The following is an 8,481-nucleotide window of genomic DNA, read 5'->3' on the forward strand; positions in this document are numbered from 1 at the left end:
AAATTTTCCTAAGGTGTGGAAGAGGGTATTTCCTGTCAAAAGAGAGAGATAATAAGCAGGTATCAATCTAGCTTTGCCAGCTTCAAGATAGCTGTATTTCCAGTTCCTCTATGTTGTGGGTATCAAGTAGTAAATAGGTTTCCCCTTGCATGATGGTCCCCCTGTGGTTCAAATGCATGCAGACTTGGCTGGCATCATCTTTTCCTAACGGGAGTAGCTCCTTACATTTTGAGTTCTGAGGCTTACCAGTATCTGTACACAATCCTGGCATTAATTGTAAGTTTCCCTGAGACATCTACTCGAACCAAGGGTGAGTGGGAGCTATGCTTAGTGGAACTGGGGAGACGACTGAATTGCTCTTCTTTGCAAGTGTCCTGTTCTGATTAGTCTTAACATGAAACTAGAGGAAATCTTTGAAAAATAGGTCATGTACACTTGAAAGGAAATTTTCTTTACCAGAACTACACCCAGTTGTGTTCACTAAAGCGTTTATTACATTGCTGCTTTTCTGCTTTTTAGTCTCCAGTTTTTGTATTTTCAACACACTTCCCATTCTATCTTTTTTCTGAATTTTTATAGTCACCTCCGCTACTGGGCATTCATGGGGGATGCATTTGTCCTCATGTTTAAAACTAGGATTAGAGTCTTTTAAAATCTTTGGTTTGCTCCCCTGCCCATCCCTGCCATTCCCCATCATCAGACTATTGTCCAAAAAGTCAGCTTGCAGCACTGACAGAAATAAAATCTCTGAGAAGTAACTGAACGTTGCTGGAACCAGATAACAGCCATTTGGAAGTTTCTGACCTTCTCTGTCAGCACTGCTGTAACTAGGTAAAAGGTCAGCTTCAGGATTATGCCTTGCACTTGCACTTCTGTGTATATTCGAGGCACTCTGCATTCTCAGCTACATGCACTTATCTTTAACATGCCTTATAGCCCTAACACCTAGATAAACAAAATAATGTAAGAAGGCAGGAACATTATATGCATCGTTTTAATCTGACCCCCTCACACTAGTGCCAGGCTGCCAGGAAGAGATTGCAATGGCAGAAAAAACTCACCCCAAATCTTGAGATATGCCAGGTGGCCTGGAGCATTCCAGGACAGAAACCCCTCCTTAAAAGAATGCCCTTAGGGATGTAGCTACCACCTCATATGGTTAATCCATTCCAATAATCATTTAGGGGTAGCTGAATTCAGGGGTATAACTTCTGGCACACAGGCTGAGGGTGTGAAGCTCTTCTACTTGCATAAACTTTGAACCCAGCAATGCTAGCTGCCACCACGGGTAAGACACCTCTGTTGCACGAACGAGGGACCCTGAAGCAAAAACTCAGAAGTGGGGTTTGAGGTATGTGACCCCTTCTGAACAGAAACAAGTTAACTGGAATGTATTCTATGTTATTAGCCACTGTCGTGTTTTTGTAGAACTTCCACACTGAGAACTAAAATTTGGTTAGCCTTTGTACCTTGAGTGGACATTGAATCTGTTCTTTAAAAAAGAAAACAAGATTCTCTTATCTTGCATCAGTCTACTGGCCTGATCAGCCCAAAAGATCAGATAAGAAGCCTGCCTGAACTATTGCTAAAAGACTACAATCCCCCAAAGCCAGGATTTTGTCAGCCCCTGGTTCCTATTTCTAACAGCACTACCCCAGGAAGGGTAGTTCAAGGAGCCTTGTTCTCTCTCCTCCTGAATGGCAGGTTGTTGATAGGGTCTAAGAAGCTCTATTCATGATCTCTGTTTTTTCATTTTTAGATTGAACCTTGTGAGTTCTTTTTCTCCTCTCTCTATTCTGAACTCTATTTTGCAGGGAGGGCAGGATATAAATCCAATAAAATAAATATTTTAATAGTAGTTTTATTAGATTGACTAGTGAATTTGACAGCTCTGAAAACTTAATCCATGAGTTAAACTGCTTGCCCAACTTACCTTCACCATGACTCAGCCCTCCTGAGGGGCTTTTGGATGGGGATGAAGCTTCATGAAGCTCTAACAGTAACAAGGGTGGCAAGACAGGACTGAACTTAGTTCAAAGTTCTCCTGATCTGTCACGGAAGGGCTACTGAGGGAAGCAGCTCAGTCCTCATAAATGCAAGAGTAAGCGATGCTTTCGTAACTGTATATGGACGCGTGTGGAACCACACATTCCTCCTCTTCAGGATCCTCCAGAGAAGGAAGGTGAGTTGCCAGGGTTACAGCCTAAAACAAGTATGAGGCTTTTCTTGGATTCAAACATATTTTTCCAAATGCCTGAGAGATTTTAGCAAAGAAAGGAAGAGTCTAGGATCAGAAGATACAAAGTGTTATAACAGAACTGTCAACTGCTTAATCTGTTTTGCAATACTAACTTTTAAAACTGTCCAAAATAAAAACATTTTTATAAAAGCAGACCTGTACAGTTAACCTTCCAGGTATGGTTTATGTAGCTTGTGCTCCAATTTAGGGATCATGCCCCTATATGTAATGCTAAAAATGAGCATGTAGATTAAGAGGGCTGAGAATCTCTGTAGGTGCAGCTCTTGGCCAATTAGAGCTGAAAGGAAATTTTCCTCTAGTACAACTAACTACCCTCCCAGCCACACATAAATGTCTCAAAGCTGAAAGGGAGATGGAACAAGCTGGGGAAAATCATGCAACGGAGCCCTGAACGCTCAAACAGTCCTTTGGGCACAGCAGCCAAACCAAAATAGATTTCGTTACATTTCACAATTAGATGCTGTGAAGCTCAGATATGAGATGATCACCTAGCCTATCCAGTGAGTGCCAAAGAGGTGCAAAGCCAGCCTATCAGTTTGCACCTTTTTTTTGAAAAACTGGGCATGCACAAAGACACTGCCTGTCAGGGCTTGCCGCCGCTGCCACTGGGCGTGGCACTGGGCGGTCTGCTCCTGACGTCATAGGGGGGCCAGGGATGTTGCAGGACCCTGCTCTGTGGAAGGAGGGGCGGTATACCTCACCCAGACTCCCTCTCAGTCCACTCACTGGCCTGCTCAACCTGGCCTGCTTGCCCCGTGTCCTTCTTCATCCCCTCCTTCCAGAACTCTCCTCCAAACCTCCTCTTGCATTGCACCGTTCTCACTCCACATCATCACTCCTCACTCACACCCACCACCCCAGGGCTCTTCCCAGCCAGCTTTTATAGGGCTTCCTTCTACTGTCCCACCCCTCTTCCAGCCTGGTCTTGGGCTGCACCAAGCAGTTGCAGCTGGGGTAGCTGATCTGGCCCCACTGACCAGCACCAGCTGTGCCTTGTTCCCTGGCTGCCCAGCCTCCCTGCCTTGGCTGATTGCTGAAGGCCTGTCCAGCTGCAGTTCCCTGGCTAGCAGCCCGACCTCCCTGGCTGAGCTGATGGCTGAAGGTGGGTCCAGCTGCGGCTCCTTGGCTGGTTGCCCAGGGCTTCATGCAGAGTGCCTCCACTAGCCCCACCTGGAGTGGCTTGGCTTTTGGCAACTCCTGGGCCAGGCTACTATTTTCTAGCTGGGGCGTGGCTTTGGGTTGTTGGGGCTGCTGCTGCTTCTCCTCCTCAGGTAAGGCCTTTGGGTGGGTGACTGCTGGGCCCCCAATCCCTCTTCCCTTGCCCCCTTCCGCCTTGCTTAGTCCCCTTTCCTTCCCTAGGGGAGTGGGACTCGCTGGCCTCTCTCTGTCTCCCCCTGCCTCCTGAGGCCCTGGGCCTTTGCCCCTTGCCCCTGGCACTGGCAGGTTCTGGCCCCATTTGCCCATGGGAGGGGTTGGCCTGCTGTCCCCCAGCTGCCCCCTCTGCCTGCCAGTCAGACCAGTTGACCTGCTGTCAGCTGGCTGACCAGTTGACCTGCTGTCTGACCAGTTGACCTGCTGGCTGCTGGCTGCCCCCTCTGTATGCCCGTCCGCCCGGTTGACCTGCTGTTCCCTCCTACCAAGTCTGGGGGCTGGGACCCAGACCCCGGACACACACACCCTCTTGGCTTTGAGTTGTGGGGGTCCGGTTCAGTCTCGAACATGCGGGACATGAAGTCTGCGTCCACATGCTGTGCCCCCTGGCGGTATCTGATGGTAAATTGGAAGGGTAGGAGAGAGAGGTACCACCGTAGCACCCTGGGGTTGTGCGCCTTCATGCGGTGGAGCCACTGCAGTGGCGCATGGTCCGTCAGCAGTACAAAGGGGTTGTTGGCCAGGTAGTACTGCAGGGCCCCCACTGCCCACTTGACCGCTAGGGCCTCCCGCTCCACTGTGGCATAGCGCTTCTCTGCGGGCTGTAGCTTCCGACTCAGGAAGAGAATGGGGACGTCTACTCCATCACGCTCCTGAGTCAGCACAGCCCCAAGGCCGGTGTCTGAAGCGTCTGTGGCCAGCGTGAAGGGTCGGTCAAAGTCCGGGTTCCACAGGGCGGTGGCGTTAGAGAGGGCTGACCGCAGGTCTCTGAAGGCCACCTCTAGTTCTGGGGTCCACTGGACTTGGTTGGGCATCCCCTTCCTTAAGCAGTCCGTCAGAGGTGCCGCTCGGGAGGCAAAGTGGGGGATGAACCGCCCATAATACCCCAGCAGTCCCAAGAAACGCCAGACCTGCTTCTTGGTCTGGGGCTGTGGGGCATCGGCTATAGAGGCCACCTTGTCCGGCGGTGGTCGGACCTATCCTCCCCCGACCACGAAGCCAAGGTACTGCAGCTCCTGGAACCCCAGATGGCTTTTCTTTGGGTTGGCCCGCAGTCCGGCCTGTTGAAGGGCTCTCAAGACTGACTCCAGGTGCTGGAGGTGGGTGGGCCAGTCCGGGCTAAAGACAATGATGTCGTCAATGTAGGCCATTGCGTATGCCCGGCACTCGCCCAGCACCTGGTCCACTAGTCGCTGGAACGTGGCTGCTGCACCATGGAGACTGAAAGGCATTTTCTTAAATTGAAAAAGACCTCGGGGGGTGGCGAAGGCTGTTTTCTCCCGATCTTCAGGTCACACGGGTACCTGCCAGTACCCCTTGGTTAAATTGAGAGCTGACAGGTAGAGAGCAGACCCCAGGTGATCCACCAGCACATCTGCTCGGGGCATGGGATAGGCGTCGAACTTGGCCACCTTATTCAGCTCTCGGTAATCGACGCAGAAGCGGGTGGTCCCGTCCGGCTTGGGCACCAAGACTATTGGACTCCTCCAGGCACTCCGTGAGGGCTCAATCACCCCCAGCTGGAGCATCTCGTCCATCTCCTTTTCCACCGCCTCCCACCGCTTTCTAGGGATGGGTCGCCACGTAGTCCGGGCCGCCTGCCCTGGCTCGGTTGGGATGGCATGCTGTATCAGGCTGGTGCTACCCGGTTGGCGGGAGAAGACGCCGGGTACCTGGGCCCATAGAGCCTGTAGCTGGGCTCATTGAGTTGGGTCGAGCTGGGGGTCCACCTTGGGCTCCTCGAATTCTGGGCCTTCTGTGGTCCACGGCAGTTCACTGGATGGGAGTTCCAGGGGGTCCTCCGCCAGCTGGCACTCCTCGCTGTCCCGCTCGTACCACCTCTTCAGCAGGTTCACGTGGAGCGTCTTCCTCTGGCGTCGACGAGGCCCACACTGGACCTCATAGGTGGTGGGTCCTAGTACCTTTGTCACCACATAGGGGCCTCGCCAGGGGTCCCCCTCCTCCCTGGGGAAAACTGTGCGGTGGACGAGGACCTTCTCCCCCAGCTGGAAGGTTCTCTGTCGCGTACCCCGGTCGTACGCGGCCTTCTGGCGTGTCTGGGCGTGGGCCAGCCGTTGGCCTGCTTCTGCTTGGAACTGCTGCACCCGCTCGCGGAGTTGGCTCACATACTCCTGGACTGGGGGAGCTGGGGGGCTGGCTTGGGGACCCTATTGCTCCACCAGGCGGGAGAGCATTCCTCGTGGCTTTCGCCCATAAAGCAGTTCAAATGGGCTAAAGGCAGTGGAGGCCTGGGGGGTCTCTCGGAGGGCAAACATCAGGGGGTCGATATACAGGTCCCACTGGTGAGGTTTGTCATGCGTCATCTTTTTCAGGGCCTCCTTAACTGTCTGATTCAGGCGCTCTGCCAATCCATCTGTTTGGGGGTGGTAGGCAGAGGTGAACACCTGCCGGATCCCCAAGTTCTGACAGAGCTGACGCATGGCCTTTGCTCGGAGGGGCCCTCCCCGGCCCGTCAAGATTTCGCTGGGCAGCCCCACCATCGCGAACAGCTTGGACAACGCCCGGACCACCCCCGGGGTCTGCATAGTTTTCAAAGGAATGACCTCTGGGAAACGTGTGGCGTAGTCCACGATCACCAGGGCAAAACGGTAGCCCCGGGGTGTGCGCGGCAGTGGGCCGATAAAGTCCATAGCTATCCTCTGGAAGGGCACCCCCATCAGTGGCAGCGGGGAAAGAGGGGCCTTTGGCGGGCGTCTCGCTGCCACCCTCTGGCAGGTGGGGCATGAGCGGCAGTGTGCCTTCACGTCTGCATTCACCGAGGGCCAGAAGAAACGCTCGAGGATCTTCCTCAGGGTCTTGTGGTGCCCCAGGTGCCCGGCCCAAGCATGCTCATGGGCTGTGCGGAGGACTTCCGCCCGATAGGCTGCTGGCACAAGTAGTTGGCGGACCTCTCCCTGGCCATTCGGGGCACGAGCTATGCGAACCCAAACCCCTCCTTGCTTCTCGATGCGAGGGAGCCGTTGGGACCTCCGTTCATCCCACACCTGCTCCTCCTCACGAGCGGCTGTCTCTCGCAAGCGCTGCAAGGACTCATCTGCCCCTTGGGCATCACGGAATGGGCGGTCTGCCGGGGGTCCAGCTGGGTCTTCAGTCCGTGGTTCTGCCCCGGGTCTGGTGGAGGGACCCTCTCCCGGGTCGTCGGCCTCCTCCACTTGCAGGGCGGTGGCAACTTGTGGGTCTGTCAATTCCCCTGCCGCCTCCCGCCGAGGCCTGGCGATCCCTGGGGCATCTCTTCCCAATTTCTTCGCTGCCTGCTGGAGGAGCCTGAAGAACCCCGGGGCATCTCTTCCCAGCAGCATTGGCACGGGTAGGTGAGCTACCTGGGCAACTTCCATTTGGTGGCAGACCCCTAGGTACTCTACCGTGATTAGGGCCGTAGGGTACGGCTGGGTGCGGCCCATCACATCCGTCACCGGGATCCAGCGGTGCACTGGGGTGGCAGCTGGGAGGAGTTGGGGCCGAATTGCTGAGACTGCGCTCCCGGAGTCCAACAGGACTTGTAGGATCAGCTGGCCTATCCTCACGGTGGCGCATAGACTCAGCACCTGCTTGCTGGGCGGTGGGTTACTTTCCCAAACGAGGGCGCAAACCCTTGGCAAGGGCTCTAAGAGTGCACTGTCTTGCATCCGCGGCTCCAGTGCCTGTGCTAGTTCCGCCGGAGCGGCTTGGTAGGCTGTCTCCAACTTTCCCCATATCCCATCCAGGGGTTCCCCCAGCCATGGTCCGAGCTCTGCTGGGGCGGCGGCCTTGGGAGGCCGCCCCTTGACTGGCACCTGCGTCGGAACGTCTCTCCCCGTACGGGCCACCAACTTGTCAGGGCTTGCCGCCGTTGCCGCTGGGCGTGGCACTGGGCGGTCTGCTCCTGACGTCATAGGGGGGCCAGGGATGTTGCAGGACCCTGCTCTGTGGAAGGAGGGGCGGTATACCTCACCCAGACTCCCTCTCAGTCCACTCGCTGGCCTGCTCAACCTGGCCTGCTTACCCCCTGTGTCCTTCTTCATCCCCTCCTTCCAGAACTCTCCTCCAAACCTCCTCTTGCATTGCACCGTTCTCACTCCACATCATCACTCCTCACTCACACCCACCACCCCAGGGCTCTTCCCAGCCAGCTTTTATAGGGCTTCCTTCTACTGTCCCACCCCTCTTCCAGCCTGGTCTTGGGCTGCACCAAGCAGTTGCAGCTGGGGTAGCTGATCTGGCCCCACTGACCAGCACCAGCTGTGCCTTGTTCCCTGGCTGCCCAGCCTCCCTGCCTTGGCTGATTGCTGAAGGCCTGTCCAGCTGCAGTTCCCTGGCTAGCAGCCCGACCTCCCTGGCTGAGCTGATGGCTGAAGGTGGGTCCAGCTGCGGCTCCTTGGCTGGTTGCCCAGGGCTTCATGCAGAGTGCCTCCACTAGCCCCACCTGGAGTGGCTTGGCTTTTGGCAACTCCTGGGCCAGGCTACTATTTTCTAGCTGGGGCATGGCTTTGGGTTGTTGGGGCTGCTGCTGCTTCTCTTCCTCAGGTAAGGCCTTTGGGTGGGTGACTGCTGGGCCCCCAATCCCTCTGCCCTTGCCCCCTTCCGCCTTGCTTAGTCCCCTTTCCTTCCCTAGGGGAGTGGGACTCGCTGGCCTCTCTCTGTCTCCCCCTGCCTCCTGAGGCCCTGGGCCTTTGCCCCTTGCCCCTGGCACTGGCAGGTTCTGGCCCCATTTGCCCATGGGAGGGGTTGGCCTGCTGTCCCCCAGCTGCCCCCTCTGCCTGCCAGTCAGACCAGTTGACCTGCTGTCAGCTGGCTGACCAGTTGACCTGCTGTCTGCTGGCTGACCAGTTGACCTGCTGGCTGCTGGCTGC

Source organism: Eublepharis macularius, chromosome 7 (assembly GCF_028583425.1).
Source record: "Eublepharis macularius isolate TG4126 chromosome 7, MPM_Emac_v1.0, whole genome shotgun sequence".
Taxonomy (NCBI): Eukaryota; Metazoa; Chordata; class Lepidosauria; order Squamata; family Eublepharidae; genus Eublepharis; species Eublepharis macularius.